This window comes from Schistocerca nitens, chromosome 2, assembly GCF_023898315.1.
Source record: "Schistocerca nitens isolate TAMUIC-IGC-003100 chromosome 2, iqSchNite1.1, whole genome shotgun sequence".
Taxonomy (NCBI): Eukaryota; Metazoa; Arthropoda; class Insecta; order Orthoptera; family Acrididae; genus Schistocerca; species Schistocerca nitens.
Window position 1 is genome coordinate 366,783,804 of NC_064615.1, and position 19,372 is coordinate 366,803,175.

Below are 19,372 nucleotides of genomic sequence, written 5' to 3' on the forward strand. Positions count from 1 at the left end.
GCCTTTGGTGACATCTTTTGCAATAACGACTGCACGAATCGACGGTATCTCGTAAGGAAAGAAAGAGCAGCAGCTGCCGCCGAGCCAAGGCGCCGTGCTTAACACGCAGAAGGACCCCGGTTCGATTGCGGGCGGAAACCCGTTATCGTCGCACTCAGCAAGACACTTGCTACGATCTCTATTGTGACCATTTAAATCAACTTCAAACGTTCCACCAGCAGGGTGCACATGGCTCAAATGAAACTGTTTCAGAACTGGTTGTCGGATTTAGCGCTGACTTGGAGGCCTGGAAATGCGCGAAACAGCCGCCGCCATGCGGTTTGTTAGCACACCGTTGTACAAAACGCAAGGGCTCGTCCGGGATTTGAACCCGGGACCTCCTGCACCCGAAGCAGGAATCATACCCCTAGACCAACGAGCCTGTTCGTTCCGAAAACACACTGCATGTGAATGACGCCACCGTTGATGGTCTCACCATGTACGGCTGCAGCTCACCCAGCGTTCTCTCTGGCTGTCGCGGTTGGATTGTTTTCATCGACTTCTTGTACTATAGGAACCTCACGAATCGGAGGGAGCTCGTAGCCGATGCCCTTGCTAACACAGAAGGAAAACTGTTGCTACCACGAGTCTCCGGGTGGCACATCAGACGAACCGTCGTTTCCGTGGTGTAGCGGTTATCACGTCTGCTTTACACGCAGAAGGTCCCCGGTTCGATCCCGGGCGGGAACACAACAATTTTAATCCGTATATCGGATTTCATTTCCGGGATGACCTCACGGATGCGTATGCAGAGACAATCAATGTCATATTCTAGATGGATAGGGCGTCATTTTACTGTCAAATACTGTTGCTCTCTTATTGCACCGGTATTTGGTAACTGAGAACGCCCCTAGCTCCATTATGGCTGGCAAAATATACAACCCGGTTCTTCAGGGCTACTTCAGGTGCGCTTCCTACTGGCTATCCTGAGCTCGCGCTACTCGCCTTGTCACGGCTGTGACAAAGTGTGAAGGTAACTAATAATGAGAAACTCTTAGCCACGCTCAGTCTTACGTCCCACCCATTGGTTGTTGCCGTCGCTAGTAAGATGAAGGTAGACTGTCGCACAATCAAGCTGAATCTCCACTCACGGTGCACATATTCCGCAAAGACAACCTTGTTTTCCGTTGCAAGAAAAATTACCGTCTGCCTTTCTACCGAATTCCACCTACGTACTTTACTGGTGCCGGATTCTTGTTATATCCACGTGATATAACAGGCGTCTTACTCTTCATTGAGGAGCTGCAACCGGGACTGAGTTCCACCTACTCTTCAGCACGGTCAAAATGGCAGGGCTCGTCCGGGATTTGAACCCGGGACCTCCTGCACCCAAAGCAGGAATCATACCCCTAGACCAACGAGCCACCTGCCCGCACCACTCAAGCTAATCACAAGTAGTGCATCTCCCAGGGAACACAAACTTTCACGTGAATTCGCAAGATAAGCGCTTTCTGCAGGCAGCACTCACCACTGATGAGAAGAATATTAAAGGCGCCGAATAAAAAGCGAAATAACTTCATCGAACTCTGCTTATGAACAGCCGGCAGTGCCTCAGTTTCCGTATGTGGTTTCTCAGGGTTAAGAGAAGGCGAATGCACTAAACAAAATAACATCGGGAAAGCAAGCACCAACTCATAATGAAAATATTGAAGAATATACTGCAAGCAAAACTTCCAGAAGACGAATACTGAAGACGCCACAGACAAAAGAATTATTCTATGCAGCAACGATCATCTAGGAAGCGTGAATTGCATGTGCCGCTCCACCACACAACTTCTTTTGATACTGTTTTACTTATTCTAAATTTTCATTACCTGATCGTCTCTAGAATACTGTGTGATTATCACGTGGTTTCCTCCTTCCAACAGCGATAGTGGTAAGTAAATCGACTACAAAATCTTTCAAAGTAGGTCAGACACCAAAAAAAAAAAATCGGAGCTGCGTGTAGCTCATGTCATTCTGCTTCAAAGGTAATTCAGCGGCTGGGAGTAGTGGCGTACTCCTGTAATCCAAGCTTCCGGGAGGCCGTTGTGTGGGAGAGATCTGGAAACAACTACAGATTCGGCCGTTTCACGAGCTCAGGAACGGCCGCGGTACCTTCATCGAGCTCTGCAGATCGACAGATGACAGTGTGGAAATTTCGGCAAGCGGTGGCTAAGGGTTAAGAGAAGCCGAACGCACTAAACACAAGAACGTCGGGAAACCGAAGCACGTAACTATAAGATTGCGGAATGCAGTGCAAAAGCAAAACTTCGAGAAGACCAACTCTGAAGCCATCGGCGCGCTAGGAGTTACTCCGCGCAGCAGCGATCATCTAGGAAGAGCGAGACGGGGGTGTCGCTCGACCACACAATAAATTTTTACTTAATCCAAATTTGCAATACCGGTTCGTCACTAGAATACTGCGCCTTGGTTCTTCCAAAAGCGATAGTAATAAGCACGTCGACTGCAGCGTCATTTAGGGTAGTGAGTCAGACATGGAGAGGATAAAAGGCGGGTGGAATGTGCAACGACAGGGGGCATTGCAGGGCGGGCGCCGACTCCTTGCGCTGTGGCGCCGGCGGCGGCCTGGAGGGGCTGGGGCTGCTGGTGCCTCCATGTAGAGCTGGCTGCCGCCGAGCCCAGGCGCCGTGCCGCTAACAAAGCGATCGCCTTTGGTGACATCTTTTGCAATAACGACTGCGCGAATCGACGGTATCTCGTAAGGAAAGAAAGAGCAGCAGATGCTGCTGAGGACTCTCCCTCGAGCGTTTCCGATGACTTCTTGAGCTCTTATTCGACATGGCATTCAGGCAGTCAAGGGTGCTGTCGATTGTTTCACACGAATGCGAAATACCGGCATTGTGCGTTTCCGCAAAGTGATTTTTACGCCACAATGGCGATCGTCCTACAAGTTGTATCACATGTGGAGGGCAGAGCGTAGCAGTTTCCGTGGTGTAGCGGTTATAACGTCTGCCTAACACGCACAAGGTCCCCGGTTCGATTGCGGGCGGAAACAAGTTTTCGTCGCACTCAGCAAGACACTTGCTACGATCTCTACTGTGACCATTTAAATCAACTTCAAACGTTCCACCAGCAGGGTGCACATGGCTCAAATGAAACTGTTTCAGAACTGGTTGTCGGATTTAGCGCTGACTTGGAGGCCTGGAAATGCGCGAAACAGCCGCCGCCATGCGGTTTGTTAGCACACCGTTGTACAAAACGCAAGGGCTCGTCCGGGATTTGAACCCGGGACCTCCTGCACCCGAAGCAGGAATCATACCCCTAGACCAACGAGCCTGTTCGTTCCGAAAACACACTGCATGTGAATGACGCCACCGTTGATGGTCTCACCATGTACGGCTGCAGCTCACCCAGCGTTCTCTCTGGCTGTCGCGGTTGGATTGTTTTCATCGACTTCTTGTACTATAGGAACCTCACGAATCGGAGGGAGCTCGTAGCCGATGCCCTTGCTAACACAGAAGGAAAACTGTTGCTACCACGAGTCTCCGGGTGGCACATCAGACGAACCGTCGTTTCCGTGGTGTAGCGGTTATCACGTCTGCTTTACACGCAGAAGGTCCCCGGTTCGATTCCGGGCGGGAACACAACAATTTTAATCCGTATATCGGATTTCATTTCCGGGATGACCTCACGGATGCGTATGCAGAGACAATCAATGTCATATTCTAGATGGATAGGGCGTCATTTTACTGTCAAATACTGTTGCTCTCTTATTGCACCGGTATTTGGTAACTGAGAACGCCCCTAGCTCCATTATGGCTGGCAAAATATACAACCCGGTTCTTCAGGGCTACTTCAGGTGCGCTTCCTACTGGCTATCCTGAGCTCGCGCTACTCGCCTTGTCACGGCTGTGACAAAGTGTGAAGGTAACTAATAATGAGAAACTCTTAGCCACGCTCAGTCTTACGTCCCACCCATTGGTTGTTGCCGTCGCTAGTAAGATGAAGGTAGACTGTCGCACAATCAAGCTGAATCTCCACTCACGGTGCACATATTCCGCAAAGACAACCTTGTTTTCCGTTGCAAGAAAAATTACCGTCTGCCTTTCTACCGAATTCCACCTACGTACTTTACTGGTGCCGGATTCTTGTTATATCCACGTGATATAACAGGCGTCTTACTCTTCATTGAGGAGCTGCAACCGGGACTGAGTTCCACCTACTCTTCAGCACGGTCAAAATGGCAGGGCTCGTCCGGGATTTGAACCCGGGACCTCCTGCACCCAAAGCAGGAATCATACCCCTAGACCAACGAGCCACCTGCCCGCACCACTCAAGCTAATCACAAGTAGTGCATCTCCCAGGGAACACAAACTTTCACGTGAATTCGCAAGATAAGCGCTTTCTGCAGGCAGCACTCACCACTGATGAGAAGAATATTAAAGGCGCCGAATAAAAAGCGAAATAACTTCATCGAACTCTGCTTATGAACAGCCGGCAGTGCCTCAGTTTCCGTATGTGGTTTCTCAGGGTTAAGAGAAGGCGAATGCACTAAACAAAATAACATCGGGAAAGCAAGCACCAACTCATAATGAAAATATTGAAGAATATACTGCAAGCAAAACTTCCAGAAGACGAATACTGAAGACGCCACAGACAAAAGAATTATTCTATGCAGCAACGATCATCTAGGAAGCGTGAATTGCATGTGCCGCTCCACCACACAACTTCTTTTGATACTGTTTTACTTATTCTAAATTTTCATTACCTGATCGTCTCTAGAATACTGTGTGATTATCACGTGGTTTCCTCCTTCCAACAGCGATAGTGGTAAGTAAATCGACTACAAAATCTTTCAAAGTAGGTCAGACACCAAAAAAAAAAAAAAAAAAAAAAATCGGAGCTGCGTGTAGCTCATGTCATTCTGCTTCAAAGGTAATTCAGCGGCTGGGAGTAGTGGCGTACTCCTGTAATCCAAGCTTCCGGGAGGCCGTTATGTGGGAGAGATCTGGAAACAACTACAGATTCGGCCGTTTCACGAGCTCAGGAACGGCCGCGGTACCTTCATCGAGCTCTGCAGATCGACAGATGACAGTGTGGAAATTTCGGCAAGCGGTGGCTAAGGGTTAAGAGAAGCCGAACGCACTAAACACAAGAACGTCGGGAAACCGAAGCACGTAACTATAAGATTGCGGAATGCAGTGCAAAAGCAAAACTTCGAGAAGACCAACTCTGAAGCCATCGGCGCGCTAGGAGTTACTCCGCGCAGCAGCGATCATCTAGGAAGAGCGAGACGGGGGTGTCGCTCGACCACACAATAAATTTTTACTTAATCCAAATTTGCAATACCGGTTCGTCACTAGAATACTGCGCCTTGGTTCTTCCAAAAGCGATAGTAATAAGCACGTCGACTGCAGCGTCATTTAGGGTAGTGAGTCAGACATGGAGAGGATAAAAGGCGGGTGGAATGTGCAACGACAGGGGGCATTGCAGGGCGGGCGCCGACTCCTTGCGCTGTGGCGCCGGCGGCGGCCTGGAGGGGCTGGGGCTGCTGGTGCCTCCATGTAGAGCTGCCGCCGAGCCCAGGCGCCGTGCCGCTAACGAAGCGATCGCCTTTGGTGACATCTTTTGCAATAACGACTGCGCGAATCGACGGTATCTCGTAAGGAAAGAAAGAGCAGCAGATGCTGCTGAGGACTCTCCCTCGAGCGTTTCCGATGACTTCTTGAGCTCTTATTCGACATGGCATTCAGGCAGTCAAGGGTGCTGTCGATTGTTTCACACGAATGCGAAATACCGGCATTGTGCGTTTCCGCAAAGTGATTTTTACGCCACAATGGCGATCGTCCTACAAGTTGTATCACATGTGGAGGGCAGAGCGTAGCAGTTTCCGTGGTGTAGCGGTTATAACGTCTGCCTAACACGCACAAGGTCCCCGGTTCGATTGCGGGCGGAAACAAGTTTTCGTCGCACTCAGCAAGACACTTACTACGATCTCTACTGTGACCATTTAAATCAACTTCAAACGTTCCACCAGCAGGGTGCACATGGCTCAAATGAAACTGTTTCAGAACTGGTTGTCGGATTTAGCGCTGACTTGGAGGCCTGGAAATGCGCGAAACAGCCGCCGCCATGCGGTTTGTTAGCACACCGTTGTACAAAACGCAAGGGCTCGTCCGGGATTTGAACCCGGGACCTCCTGCACCCGAAGCAGGAATCATACCCCTAGACCAACGAGCCTGTTCGTTCCGAAAACACACTGCATGTGAATGACGCCACCGTTGATGGTCTCACCATGTACGGCTGCAGCTCACCCAGCGTTCTCTCTGGCTGTCGCGGTTGGATTGTTTTCATCGACTTCTTGTACTATAGGAACCTCACGAATCGGAGGGAGCTCGTAGCCGATGCCCTTGCTAACACAGAAGGAAAACTGTTGCTACCACGAGTCTCCGGGTGGCACATCAGACGAACCGTCGTTTCCGTGGTGTAGCGGTTATCACGTCTGCTTTACACGCAGAAGGTCCCCGGTTCGATCCCGGGCGGGAACACAACAATTTTAATCCGTATATCGGATTTCATTTCCGGGATGACCTCACGGATGCGTATGCAGAGACAATCAATGTCATATTCTAGATGGATAGGGCGTCATTTTACTGTCAAATACTGTTGCTCTCTTATTGCACCGGTATTTGGTAACTGAGAACGCCCCTAGCTCCATTATGGCTGGCAAAATATACAACCCGGTTCTTCAGGGCTACTTCAGGTGCGCTTCCTACTGGCTATCCTGAGCTCGCGCTACTCGCCTTGTCACGGCTGTGACAAAGTGTGAAGGTAACTAATAATGAGAAACTCTTAGCCACGCTCAGTCTTACGTCCCACCCATTGGTTGTTGCCGTCGCTAGTAAGATGAAGGTAGACTGTCGCACAATCAAGCTGAATCTCCACTCACGGTGCACATATTCCGCAAAGACAACCTTGTTTTCCGTTGCAAGAAAAATTACCGTCTGCCTTTCTACCGAATTCCACCTACGTACTTTACTGGTGCCGGATTCTTGTTATATCCACGTGATATAACAGGCGTCTTACTCTTCATTGAGGAGCTGCAACCGGGACTGAGTTCCACCTACTCTTCAGCACGGTCAAAATGGCAGGGCTCGTCCGGGATTTGAACCCGGGACCTCCTGCACCCAAAGCAGGAATCATACCCCTAGACCAACGAGCCACCTGCCCGCACCACTCAAGCTAATCACAAGTAGTGCATCTCCCAGGGAACACAAACTTTCACGTGAATTCGCAAGATAAGCGCTTTCTGCAGGCAGCACTCACCACTGATGAGAAGAATATTAAAGGCGCCGAATAAAAAGCGAAATAACTTCATCGAACTCTGCTTATGAACAGCCGGCAGTGCCTCAGTTTCCGTATGTGGTTTCTCAGGGTTAAGAGAAGGCGAATGCACTAAACAAAATAACATCGGGAAAGCAAGCACCAACTCATAATGAAAATATTGAAGAATATACTGCAAGCAAAACTTCCAGAAGACGAATACTGAAGACGCCACAGACAAAAGAATTATTCTATGCAGCAACGATCATCTAGGAAGCGTGAATTGCATGTGCCGCTCCACCACACAACTTCTTTTGATACTGTTTTACTTATTCTAAATTTTCATTACCTGATCGTCTCTAGAATACTGTGTGATTATCACGTGGTTTCCTCCTTCCAACAGCGATAGTGGTAAGTAAATCGACTACAAAATCTTTCAAAGTAGGTCAGACACCAAAAAAAAAAAATCGGAGCTGCGTGTAGCTCATGTCATTCTGCTTCAAAGGTAATTCAGCGGCTGGGAGTAGTGGCGTACTCCTGTAATCCAAGCTTCCGGGAGGCCGTTGTGTGGGAGAGATCTGGAAACAACTACAGATTCGGCCGTTTCACGAGCTCAGGAACGGCCGCGGTACCTTCATCGAGCTCTGCAGATCGACAGATGACAGTGTGGAAATTTCGGCAAGCGGTGGCTAAGGGTTAAGAGAAGCCGAACGCACTAAACACAAGAACGTCGGGAAACCGAAGCACGTAACTATAAGATTGCGGAATGCAGTGCAAAAGCAAAACTTCGAGAAGACCAACTCTGAAGCCATCGGCGCGCTAGGAGTTACTCCGCGCAGCAGCGATCATCTAGGAAGAGCGAGACGGGGGTGTCGCTCGACCACACAATAAATTTTTACTTAATCCAAATTTGCAATACCGGTTCGTCACTAGAATACTGCGCCTTGGTTCTTCCAAAAGCGATAGTAATAAGCACGTCGACTGCAGCGTCATTTAGGGTAGTGAGTCAGACATGGAGAGGATAAAAGGCGGGTGGAATGTGCAACGACAGGGGGCATTGCAGGGCGGGCGCCGACTCCTTGCGCTGTGGCGCCGGCGGCGGCCTGGAGGGGCTGGGGCTGCTGGTGCCTCCATGTAGAGCTGGCTGCCGCCGAGCCCAGGCGCCGTGCCGCTAACAAAGCGATCGCCTTTGGTGACATCTTTTGCAATAACGACTGCGCGAATCGACGGTATCTCGTAAGGAAAGAAAGAGCAGCAGATGCTGCTGAGGACTCTCCCTCGAGCGTTTCCGATGACTTCTTGAGCTCTTATTCGACATGGCATTCAGGCAGTCAAGGGTGCTGTCGATTGTTTCACACGAATGCGAAATACCGGCATTGTGCGTTTCCGCAAAGTGATTTTTACGCCACAATGGCGATCGTCCTACAAGTTGTATCACATGTGGAGGGCAGAGCGTAGCAGTTTCCGTGGTGTAGCGGTTATAACGTCTGCCTAACACGCACAAGGTCCCCGGTTCGATTGCGGGCGGAAACAAGTTTTCGTCGCACTCAGCAAGACACTTGCTACGATCTCTACTGTGACCATTTAAATCAACTTCAAACGTTCCACCAGCAGGGTGCACATGGCTCAAATGAAACTGTTTCAGAACTGGTTGTCGGATTTAGCGCTGACTTGGAGGCCTGGAAATGCGCGAAACAGCCGCCGCCATGCGGTTTGTTAGCACACCGTTGTACAAAACGCAAGGGCTCGTCCGGGATTTGAACCCGGGACCTCCTGCACCCGAAGCAGGAATCATACCCCTAGACCAACGAGCCTGTTCGTTCCGAAAACACACTGCATGTGAATGACGCCACCGTTGATGGTCTCACCATGTACGGCTGCAGCTCACCCAGCGTTCTCTCTGGCTGTCGCGGTTGGATTGTTTTCATCGACTTCTTGTACTATAGGAACCTCACGAATCGGAGGGAGCTCGTAGCCGATGCCCTTGCTAACACAGAAGGAAAACTGTTGCTACCACGAGTCTCCGGGTGGCACATCAGACGAACCGTCGTTTCCGTGGTGTAGCGGTTATCACGTCTGCTTTACACGCAGAAGGTCCCCGGTTCGATTCCGGGCGGGAACACAACAATTTTAATCCGTATATCGGATTTCATTTCCGGGATGACCTCACGGATGCGTATGCAGAGACAATCAATGTCATATTCTAGATGGATAGGGCGTCATTTTACTGTCAAATACTGTTGCTCTCTTATTGCACCGGTATTTGGTAACTGAGAACGCCCCTAGCTCCATTATGGCTGGCAAAATATACAACCCGGTTCTTCAGGGCTACTTCAGGTGCGCTTCCTACTGGCTATCCTGAGCTCGCGCTACTCGCCTTGTCACGGCTGTGACAAAGTGTGAAGGTAACTAATAATGAGAAACTCTTAGCCACGCTCAGTCTTACGTCCCACCCATTGGTTGTTGCCGTCGCTAGTAAGATGAAGGTAGACTGTCGCACAATCAAGCTGAATCTCCACTCACGGTGCACATATTCCGCAAAGACAACCTTGTTTTCCGTTGCAAGAAAAATTACCGTCTGCCTTTCTACCGAATTCCACCTACGTACTTTACTGGTGCCGGATTCTTGTTATATCCACGTGATATAACAGGCGTCTTACTCTTCATTGAGGAGCTGCAACCGGGACTGAGTTCCACCTACTCTTCAGCACGGTCAAAATGGCAGGGCTCGTCCGGGATTTGAACCCGGGACCTCCTGCACCCAAAGCAGGAATCATACCCCTAGACCAACGAGCCACCTGCCCGCACCACTCAAGCTAATCACAAGTAGTGCATCTCCCAGGGAACACAAACTTTCACGTGAATTCGCAAGATAAGCGCTTTCTGCAGGCAGCACTCACCACTGATGAGAAGAATATTAAAGGCGCCGAATAAAAAGCGAAATAACTTCATCGAACTCTGCTTATGAACAGCCGGCAGTGCCTCAGTTTCCGTATGTGGTTTCTCAGGGTTAAGAGAAGGCGAATGCACTAAACAAAATAACATCGGGAAAGCAAGCACCAACTCATAATGAAAATATTGAAGAATATACTGCAAGCAAAACTTCCAGAAGACGAATACTGAAGACGCCACAGACAAAAGAATTATTCTATGCAGCAACGATCATCTAGGAAGCGTGAATTGCATGTGCCGCTCCACCACACAACTTCTTTTGATACTGTTTTACTTATTCTAAATTTTCATTACCTGATCGTCTCTAGAATACTGTGTGATTATCACGTGGTTTCCTCCTTCCAACAGCGATAGTGGTAAGTAAATCGACTACAAAATCTTTCAAAGTAGGTCAGACACCAAAAAAAAAAAAAAAAAAAAAAAATCGGAGCTGCGTGTAGCTCATGTCATTCTGCTTCAAAGGTAATTCAGCGGCTGGGAGTAGTGGCGTACTCCTGTAATCCAAGCTTCCGGGAGGCCGTTATGTGGGAGAGATCTGGAAACAACTACAGATTCGGCCGTTTCACGAGCTCAGGAACGGCCGCGGTACCTTCATCGAGCTCTGCAGATCGACAGATGACAGTGTGGAAATTTCGGCAAGCGGTGGCTAAGGGTTAAGAGAAGCCGAACGCACTAAACACAAGAACGTCGGGAAACCGAAGCACGTAACTATAAGATTGCGGAATGCAGTGCAAAAGCAAAACTTCGAGAAGACCAACTCTGAAGCCATCGGCGCGCTAGGAGTTACTCCGCGCAGCAGCGATCATCTAGGAAGAGCGAGACGGGGGTGTCGCTCGACCACACAATAAATTTTTACTTAATCCAAATTTGCAATACCGGTTCGTCACTAGAATACTGCGCCTTGGTTCTTCCAAAAGCGATAGTAATAAGCACGTCGACTGCAGCGTCATTTAGGGTAGTGAGTCAGACATGGAGAGGATAAAAGGCGGGTGGAATGTGCAACGACAGGGGGCATTGCAGGGCGGGCGCCGACTCCTTGCGCTGTGGCGCCGGCGGCGGCCTGGAGGGGCTCCATGTAGAGCTGGCTGCCGCCGAGGCGCCGTGCCGCTAACGAAGCGATCGCCTTTGGTGACATCTTTTGCAATAACGACTGCGCGAATCGACGGTATCTCGTAAGGAAAGAAAGAGCAGCAGATGCTGCTGAGGACTCTCCCTCGAGCGTTTCCGATGACTTCTTGAGCTCTTATTCGACATGGCATTCAGGCAGTCAAGGGTGCTGTCGATTGTTTCACACGAATGCGAAATACCGGCATTGTGCGTTTCCGCAAAGTGATGTTTACGCCACAATGGCGATCGTCCTACAAGTTGTATCACATGTGGAGGGCAGAGCGTAGCAGTTTCCGTGGTGTAGCGGTTATAACGTCTGCCTAACACGCACAAGGTCCCCGGTTCGATTGCGGGCGGAAACAAGTTTTCGTCGCACTCAGCAAGACACTTGCTACGATCTCTACTGTGACCATTTAAATCAACTTCAAACGTTCCACCAGCAGGGTGCACATGGCTCAAATGAAACTGTTTCAGAACTGGTTGTCGGATTTAGCGCTGACTTGGAGGCCTGGAAATGCGCGAAACAGCCGCCGCCATGCGGTTTGTTAGCACACCGTTGTACAAAACGCAAGGGCTCGTCCGGGATTTGAACCCGGGACCTCCTGCACCCGAAGCAGGAATCATACCCCTAGACCAACGAGCCTGTTCGTTCCGAAAACACACTGCATGTGAATGACGCCACCGTTGATGGTCTCACCATGTACGGCTGCAGCTCACCCAGCGTTCTCTCTGGCTGTCGCGGTTGGATTGTTTTCATCGACTTCTTGTACTATAGGAACCTCACGAATCGGAGGGAGCTCGTAGCCGATGCCCTTGCTAACACAGAAGGAAAACTGTTGCTACCACGAGTCTCCGGGTGGCACATCAGACGAACCGTCGTTTCCGTGGTGTAGCGGTTATCACGTCTGCTTTACACGCAGAAGGTCCCCGGTTCGATCCCGGGCGGGAACACAACAATTTTAATCCGTATATCGGATTTCATTTCCGGGATGACCTCACGGATGCGTATGCAGAGACAATCAATGTCATATTCTAGATGGATAGGGCGTCATTTTACTGTCAAATACTGTTGCTCTCTTATTGCACCGGTATTTGGTAACTGAGAACGCCCCTAGCTCCATTATGGCTGGCAAAATATACAACCCGGTTCTTCAGGGCTACTTCAGGTGCGCTTCCTACTGGCTATCCTGAGCTCGCGCTACTCGCCTTGTCACGGCTGTGACAAAGTGTGAAGGTAACTAATAATGAGAAACTCTTAGCCACGCTCAGTCTTACGTCCCACCCATTGGTTGTTGCCGTCGCTAGTAAGATGAAGGTAGACTGTCGCACAATCAAGCTGAATCTCCACTCACGGTGCACATATTCCGCAAAGACAACCTTGTTTTCCGTTGCAAGAAAAATTACCGTCTGCCTTTCTACCGAATTCCACCTACGTACTTTACTGGTGCCGGATTCTTGTTATATCCACGTGATATAACAGGCGTCTTACTCTTCATTGAGGAGCTGCAACCGGGACTGAGTTCCACCTACTCTTCAGCACGGTCAAAATGGCAGGGCTCGTCCGGGATTTGAACCCGGGACCTCCTGCACCCAAAGCAGGAATCATACCCCTAGACCAACGAGCCACCTGCCCGCACCACTCAAGCTAATCACAAGTAGTGCATCTCCCAGGGAACACAAACTTTCACGTGAATTCGCAAGATAAGCGCTTTCTGCAGGCAGCACTCACCACTGATGAGAAGAATATTAAAGGCGCCGAATAAAAAGCGAAATAACTTCATCGAACTCTGCTTATGAACAGCCGGCAGTGCCTCAGTTTCCGTATGTGGTTTCTCAGGGTTAAGAGAAGGCGAATGCACTAAACAAAATAACATCGGGAAAGCAAGCACCAACTCATAATGAAAATATTGAAGAATATACTGCAAGCAAAACTTCCAGAAGACGAATACTGAAGACGCCACAGACAAAAGAATTATTCTATGCAGCAACGATCATCTAGGAAGCGTGAATTGCATGTGCCGCTCCACCACACAACTTCTTTTGATACTGTTTTACTTATTCGAAATTTTCATTACCTGATCGTCTCTAGAATACTGTGTGATTATCACGTGGTTTCCTCCTTCCAACAGCGATAGTGGTAAGTAAATCGACTACAAAATCTTTCAAAGTAGGTCAGACACAAAAAAAAAAAAAAATCGGAGCTGCGTGTAGCTCATGTCATTCTGCTTCAAAGGTAATTCAGCGGCTGGGAGTAGTGGCGTACTCCTGTAATCCAAGCTTCCGGGAGGCCGTTGTGTGGGAGAGATCTGGAAACAACTACAGATTCGGCCGTTTCACGAGCTCAGGAACGGCCGCGGTACCTTCATCGAGCTCTGCAGATCGACAGATGACAGTGTGGAAATTTCGGCAAGCGGTGGCTAAGGGTTAAGAGAAGCCGAACGCACTAAACACAAGAACGTCGGGAAACCGAAGCACGTAACTATAAGATTGCGGAATGCAGTGCAAAAGCAAAACTTCGAGAAGACCAACTCTGAAGCCATCGGCGCGCTAGGAGTTACTCCGCGCAGCAGCGATCATCTAGGAAGAGCGAGACGGGGGTGTCGCTCGACCACACAATAAATTTTTACTTAATCCAAATTTGCAATACCGGTTCGTCACTAGAATACTGCGCCTTGGTTCTTCCAAAAGCGATAGTAATAAGCACGTCGACTGCAGCGTCATTTAGGGTAGTGAGTCAGACATGGAGAGGATAAAAGGCGGGTGGAATGTGCAACGACAGGGGGCATTGCAGGGCGGGCGCCGACTCCTTGCGCTGTGGCGCCGGCGGCGGCCTGGAGGGGCTCCATGTAGAGCTGGCTGCCGCCGAGCTCAGGCGCCGTGCCGCTAACGAAGCGATCGCCTTTGGTGACATCTTTTGCAATAACGACTGCGCGAATCGACGGTATCTCGTAAGGAAAGAAAGAGCAGCAGATGCTGCTGAGGACTCTCCCTCGAGCGTTTCCGATGACTTCTTGAGCTCTTATTCGACATGGCATTCAGGCAGTCAAGGGTGCTGTCGATTGTTTCACACGAATGCGAAATACCGGCATTGTGCGTTTCCGCAAAGTGATGTTTACGCCACAATGGCGATCGTCCTACAAGTTGTATCACATGTGGAGGGCAGAGCGTAGCAGTTTCCGTGGTGTAGCGGTTATAACGTCTGCCTAACACGCACAAGGTCCCCGGTTCGATTGCGGGCGGAAACAAGTTTTCGTCGCACTCAGCAAGACACTTGCTACGATCTCTACTGTGACCATTTAAATCAACTTCAAACGTTCCACCAGCAGGGTGCACATGGCTCAAATGAAACTGTTTCAGAACTGGTTGTCGGATTTAGCGCTGACTTGGAGGCCTGGAAATGCGCGAAACAGCCGCCGCCATGCGGTTTGTTAGCACACCGTTGTACAAAACGCAAGGGCTCGTCCGGGATTTGAACCCGGGACCTCCTGCACCCGAAGCAGGAATCATACCCCTAGACCAACGAGCCTGTTCGTTCCGAAAACACACTGCATGTGAATGACGCCACCGTTGATGGTCTCACCATGTACGGCTGCAGCTCACCCAGCGTTCTCTCTGGCTGTCGCGGTTGGATTGTTTTCATCGACTTCTTGTACTATAGGAACCTCACGAATCGGAGGGAGCTCGTAGCCGATGCCCTTGCTAACACAGAAGGAAAACTGTTGCTACCACGAGTCTCCGGGTGGCACATCAGACGAACCGTCGTTTCCGTGGTGTAGCGGTTATCACGTCTGCTTTACACGCAGAAGGTCCCCGGTTCGATCCCGGGCGGGAACACAACAATTTTAATCCGTATATCGGATTTCATTTCCGGGATGACCTCACGGATGCGTATGCAGAGACAATCAATGTCATATTCTAGATGGATAGGGCGTCATTTTACTGTCAAATACTGTTGCTCTCTTATTGCACCGGTATTTGGTAACTGAGAACGCCCCTAGCTCCATTATGGCTGGCAAAATATACAACCCGGTTCTTCAGGGCTACTTCAGGTGCGCTTCCTACTGGCTATCCTGAGCTCGCGCTACTCGCCTTGTCACGGCTGTGACAAAGTGTGAAGGTAACTAATAATGAGAAACTCTTAGCCACGCTCAGTCTTACGTCCCACCCATTGGTTGTTGCCGTCGCTAGTAAGATGAAGGTAGACTGTCGCACAATCAAGCTGAATCTCCACTCACGGTGCACATATTCCGCAAAGACAACCTTGTTTTCCGTTGCAAGAAAAATTACCGTCTGCCTTTCTACCGAATTCCACCTACGTACTTTACTGGTGCCGGATTCTTGTTATATCCACGTGATATAACAGGCGTCTTACTCTTCATTGAGGAGCTGCAACCGGGACTGAGTTCCACCTACTCTTCAGCACGGTCAAAATGGCAGGGCTCGTCCGGGATTTGAACCCGGGACCTCCTGCACCCAAAGCAGGAATCATACCCCTAGACCAACGAGCCACCTGCCCGCACCACTCAAGCTAATCACAAGTAGTGCATCTCCCAGGGAACACAAACTTTCACGTGAATTCGCAAGATAAGCGCTTTCTGCAGGCAGCACTCACCACTGATGAGAAGAATATTAAAGGCGCCGAATAAAAAGCGAAATAACTTCATCGAACTCTGCTTATGAACAGCCGGCAGTGCCTCAGTTTCCGTATGTGGTTTCTCAGGGTTAAGAGAAGGCGAATGCACTAAACAAAATAACATCGGGAAAGCAAGCACCAACTCATAATGAAAATATTGAAGAATATACTGCAAGCAAAACTTCCAGAAGACGAATACTGAAGACGCCACAGACAAAAGAATTATTCTATGCAGCAACGATCATCTAGGAAGCGTGAATTGCATGTGCCGCTCCACCACACAACTTCTTTTGATACTGTTTTACTTATTCTAAATTTTCATTACCTGATCGTCTCTAGAATACTGTGTGATTATCACGTGGTTTCCTCCTTCCAACAGCGATAGTGGTAAGTAAATCGACTACAAAATCTTTCAAAGTAGGTCAGACACAAAAAAAAAAAAAAAAATCGGAGCTGCGTGTAGCTCATGTCATTCTGCTTCAAAGGTAATTCAGCGGCTGGGAGTAGTGGCGTACTCCTGTAATCCAAGCTTCCGGGAGGCCGTTGTGTGGGAGAGATCTGGAAACAACTACAGATTCGGCCGTTTCACGAGCTCAGGAACGGCCGCGGTACTTTCATCGAGCTCTGCAGATCGACAGATGACAGTGTGGAAATTTCGGCAAGCGGTGGCTAAGGGTTAAGAGAAGCCGAACGCACTAAACACAAGAACGTCGGGAAACCGAAGCACGTAACTATAAGATTGCGGAATGCAGTGCAAAAGCAAAACTTCGAGAAGACCAACTCTGAAGCCATCGGCGCGCTAGGAGTTACTCCGCGCAGCAGCGATCATCTAGGAAGAGCGAGACGGGGGTGTCGCTCGACCACACAATAACTTTTTACTTAATCCAAATTTGCAATACCGGTTCGTCACTAGAATACTGCGCCTTGGTTCCTCCAAAAGCGATAGTAATAAGCACGTCGACTGCAGCGTCATTTAGGGTAGTGAGTCAGACATGGAGAGGATAAAAGGCGGGTGGAATGTGCAACGACAGGGGGCATTGCAGGGCGGGCGCCGACTCCTTGCGCTGTGGCGCCGGCGGCGGCCTGGAGGGGCTCCATGTAGAGCTGGCTGCCGCCGAGCTCAGGCGCCGTGCCGCTAACGAAGCGATCGCCTTTGGTGACATCTTTTGCAATAACGACTGCGCGAATCGACGGTATCTCGTAAGGAAAGAAAGAGCAGCAGATGCTGCTGAGGACTCTCCCTCGAGCGTTTCCGATGACTTCTTGAGCTCTTATTCGACATGGCATTCAGGCAGTCAAGGGTGCTGTCGATTGTTTCACACGAATGCGAAATACCGGCATTGTGCGTTTCCGCAAAGTGATGTTTACGCCACAATGGCGATCGTCCTACAAGTTGTATCACATGTGGAGGGCAGAGCGTAGCAGTTTCCGTGGTGTAGCGGTTATAACGTCTGCCTAACACGCACAAGGTCCCCGGTTCGATTGCGGGCGGAAACAAGTTTTCGTCGCACTCAGCAAGACACTTGCTACGATCTCTACTGTGACCATTTAAATCAACTTCAAACGTTCCACCAGCAGGGTGCACATGGCTCAAATGAAACTGTTTCAGAACTGGTTGTCGGATTTAGCGCTGACTTGGAGGCCTGGAAATGCGCGAAACAGCCGCCGCCATGCGGTTTGTTAGCACACCGTTGTACAAAACGCAAGGGCTCGTCCGGGATTTGAACCCGGGACCTCCTGCACCCGAAGCAGGAATCATACCCCTAGACCAACGAGCCTGTTCGTTCCGAAAACACACTGCATGTGAATGACGCCACCGTTGATGGTCTCACCATGTACGGCTGCAGCTCACCCAGCGTTCTCTCTGGCTGTCGCGGTTGGATTGTTTTCATCGACTTCTTGTACTATAGGAACCTCACGAATCGGAGGGAGCTCGTAGCCGATGCCCTTGCTAACACAGAAGGAAAACTGTTGCTACCACGAGTCTCCGGGTGGCACATCAGACGAACCGTCGTTTCCGTGGTGTAGCGGTTATCACGTCTGCTTTACACGCAGAAGGTCCCCGGTTCGATCCCGGGCGGGAACACAACAATTTTAATCCGTATATCGGATTTCATTTCCGGGATGACCTCACGGATGCGTATGCAGAGACAATCAATGTCATATTCTAGATGGATAGGGCGTCATTTTACTGTCAAATACTGTTGCTCTCTTATTGCACCGGTATTTGGTAACTGAGAACGCCCCTAGCTCCATTATGGCTGGCAAAATATACAACCCGGTTCTTCAGGGCTACTTCAGGTGCGCTTCCTACTGGCTATCCTGAGCTCGCGCTACTCGCCTTGTCACGGCTGTGACAAAGTGTGAAGGTAACTAATAATGAGAAACTCTTAGCCACGCTCAGTCTTACGTCCCACCCATTGGTTGTTGCCGTCGCTAGTAAGATGAAGGTAGACTGTCGCACAATCAAGCTGAATCTCCACTCACGGTGCACATATTCCGCAAAGACAACCTTGTTTTCCGTTGCAAGAAAAATTACCGTCTGCCTTTCTACCGAATTCCACCTACGTACTTTACTGGTGCCGGATTCTTGTTATATCCACGTGATATAACAGGCGTCTTACTCTTCATTGAGGAGCTGCAACCGGGACTGAGTTCCACCTACTCTTCAGCACGGTCAAAATGGCAGGGCTCGTCCGGGATTTGAACCCGGGACCTCCTGCACCCAAAGCAGGAATCATACCCCTAGACCAACGAGCCACCTACCCGCACCACTCAAGCTAATCACAAGTAGTGCATCTCCCAGGGAACACAAACTTTCACGTGAATTCGCAAGATAAGCGCTTTCTGCAGGCAGCACTCACCACTGATGAGAAGAATATTAAAGGCGCCGAATAAAAAGCGAAATAACTTCATCGAACTCTGCTTATGAACAGCCGGCAGTGCCTCAGTTTCCGTATGTGGTTTCTCAGGGTTAAGAGAAGGCGAATGCACTAAACAAAATAACATCGGGAAAGCAAGCACCAACTCATAATGAAAATATTGAAGAATATACTGCAAGCAAAACTTCCAGAAGACGAATACTGAAGACGCCACAGACAAAAGAATTATTCTATGCAGCAACGATCATCTAGGAAGCGTGAATTGCATGTGCCGCTCCACCACACAACTTCTTTTGATACTGTTTTACTTATTCTAAATTTTCATTACCTGATCGTCTCTAGAATACTGTGTGATTATCACGTGGTTTCCTCCTTCCAACAGCGATAGTGGTAAGTAAATCGACTACAAAATCTTTCAAAGTAGGTCAGACACAAAAAAAAAAAAAAAAAAATCGGAGCTGCGTGTAGCTCATGTCATTCTGCTTCAAAGGTA

The 19,372-nt window shown here is 49.5% G+C and overlaps 21 non-coding genes across 21 annotated transcripts; 7 read left to right on the top strand and 14 right to left on the bottom strand.

Moving 5' to 3' along the window:
• Window positions 1-349: 349 nt before the first annotated feature.
• Trnap-cgg (transfer RNA proline (anticodon CGG)) lies at window positions 350-421 on the bottom strand. Its single transcript has one exon. It is a non-coding gene; the product is annotated as a tRNA-Pro (tRNA).
• A 235-nt stretch (window positions 422-656) lies between these two features.
• Window positions 657-729, top strand: Trnav-uac (transfer RNA valine (anticodon UAC)). The gene has a single exon. It is a non-coding gene; the product is annotated as a tRNA-Val (tRNA).
• Window positions 730-1,331: 602 nt separating this feature from the next.
• On the bottom strand, window positions 1,332-1,403 carry Trnap-ugg (transfer RNA proline (anticodon UGG)). The gene has a single exon. It is a non-coding gene; the product is annotated as a tRNA-Pro (tRNA).
• Window positions 1,404-3,246: 1,843 nt separating this feature from the next.
• On the bottom strand, window positions 3,247-3,318 carry Trnap-cgg (transfer RNA proline (anticodon CGG)). The gene has a single exon. It is a non-coding gene; the product is annotated as a tRNA-Pro (tRNA).
• A 235-nt stretch (window positions 3,319-3,553) lies between these two features.
• Window positions 3,554-3,626, top strand: Trnav-uac (transfer RNA valine (anticodon UAC)). Its single transcript has one exon. It is a non-coding gene; the product is annotated as a tRNA-Val (tRNA).
• Window positions 3,627-4,228: 602 nt separating this feature from the next.
• Window positions 4,229-4,300, bottom strand: Trnap-ugg (transfer RNA proline (anticodon UGG)). Its single transcript has one exon. It is a non-coding gene; the product is annotated as a tRNA-Pro (tRNA).
• Window positions 4,301-6,150: 1,850 nt separating this feature from the next.
• On the bottom strand, window positions 6,151-6,222 carry Trnap-cgg (transfer RNA proline (anticodon CGG)). The gene has a single exon. It is a non-coding gene; the product is annotated as a tRNA-Pro (tRNA).
• A 235-nt stretch (window positions 6,223-6,457) lies between these two features.
• On the top strand, window positions 6,458-6,530 carry Trnav-uac (transfer RNA valine (anticodon UAC)). The gene has a single exon. It is a non-coding gene; the product is annotated as a tRNA-Val (tRNA).
• Window positions 6,531-7,132: 602 nt separating this feature from the next.
• Trnap-ugg (transfer RNA proline (anticodon UGG)) lies at window positions 7,133-7,204 on the bottom strand. Its single transcript has one exon. It is a non-coding gene; the product is annotated as a tRNA-Pro (tRNA).
• Window positions 7,205-9,047: 1,843 nt separating this feature from the next.
• Window positions 9,048-9,119, bottom strand: Trnap-cgg (transfer RNA proline (anticodon CGG)). The gene has a single exon. It is a non-coding gene; the product is annotated as a tRNA-Pro (tRNA).
• A 235-nt stretch (window positions 9,120-9,354) lies between these two features.
• Window positions 9,355-9,427, top strand: Trnav-uac (transfer RNA valine (anticodon UAC)). The gene has a single exon. It is a non-coding gene; the product is annotated as a tRNA-Val (tRNA).
• A 602-nt stretch (window positions 9,428-10,029) lies between these two features.
• Window positions 10,030-10,101, bottom strand: Trnap-ugg (transfer RNA proline (anticodon UGG)). The gene has a single exon. It is a non-coding gene; the product is annotated as a tRNA-Pro (tRNA).
• Window positions 10,102-11,935: 1,834 nt separating this feature from the next.
• On the bottom strand, window positions 11,936-12,007 carry Trnap-cgg (transfer RNA proline (anticodon CGG)). The gene has a single exon. It is a non-coding gene; the product is annotated as a tRNA-Pro (tRNA).
• Window positions 12,008-12,242: 235 nt separating this feature from the next.
• Window positions 12,243-12,315, top strand: Trnav-uac (transfer RNA valine (anticodon UAC)). The gene has a single exon. It is a non-coding gene; the product is annotated as a tRNA-Val (tRNA).
• Window positions 12,316-12,917: 602 nt separating this feature from the next.
• Window positions 12,918-12,989, bottom strand: Trnap-ugg (transfer RNA proline (anticodon UGG)). Its single transcript has one exon. It is a non-coding gene; the product is annotated as a tRNA-Pro (tRNA).
• A 1,829-nt stretch (window positions 12,990-14,818) lies between these two features.
• On the bottom strand, window positions 14,819-14,890 carry Trnap-cgg (transfer RNA proline (anticodon CGG)). Its single transcript has one exon. It is a non-coding gene; the product is annotated as a tRNA-Pro (tRNA).
• A 235-nt stretch (window positions 14,891-15,125) lies between these two features.
• Trnav-uac (transfer RNA valine (anticodon UAC)) lies at window positions 15,126-15,198 on the top strand. The gene has a single exon. It is a non-coding gene; the product is annotated as a tRNA-Val (tRNA).
• A 602-nt stretch (window positions 15,199-15,800) lies between these two features.
• Trnap-ugg (transfer RNA proline (anticodon UGG)) lies at window positions 15,801-15,872 on the bottom strand. The gene has a single exon. It is a non-coding gene; the product is annotated as a tRNA-Pro (tRNA).
• Window positions 15,873-17,703: 1,831 nt separating this feature from the next.
• On the bottom strand, window positions 17,704-17,775 carry Trnap-cgg (transfer RNA proline (anticodon CGG)). The gene has a single exon. It is a non-coding gene; the product is annotated as a tRNA-Pro (tRNA).
• A 235-nt stretch (window positions 17,776-18,010) lies between these two features.
• On the top strand, window positions 18,011-18,083 carry Trnav-uac (transfer RNA valine (anticodon UAC)). Its single transcript has one exon. It is a non-coding gene; the product is annotated as a tRNA-Val (tRNA).
• A 602-nt stretch (window positions 18,084-18,685) lies between these two features.
• On the bottom strand, window positions 18,686-18,757 carry Trnap-ugg (transfer RNA proline (anticodon UGG)). Its single transcript has one exon. It is a non-coding gene; the product is annotated as a tRNA-Pro (tRNA).
• Window positions 18,758-19,372: the final 615 nt, after the last annotated feature.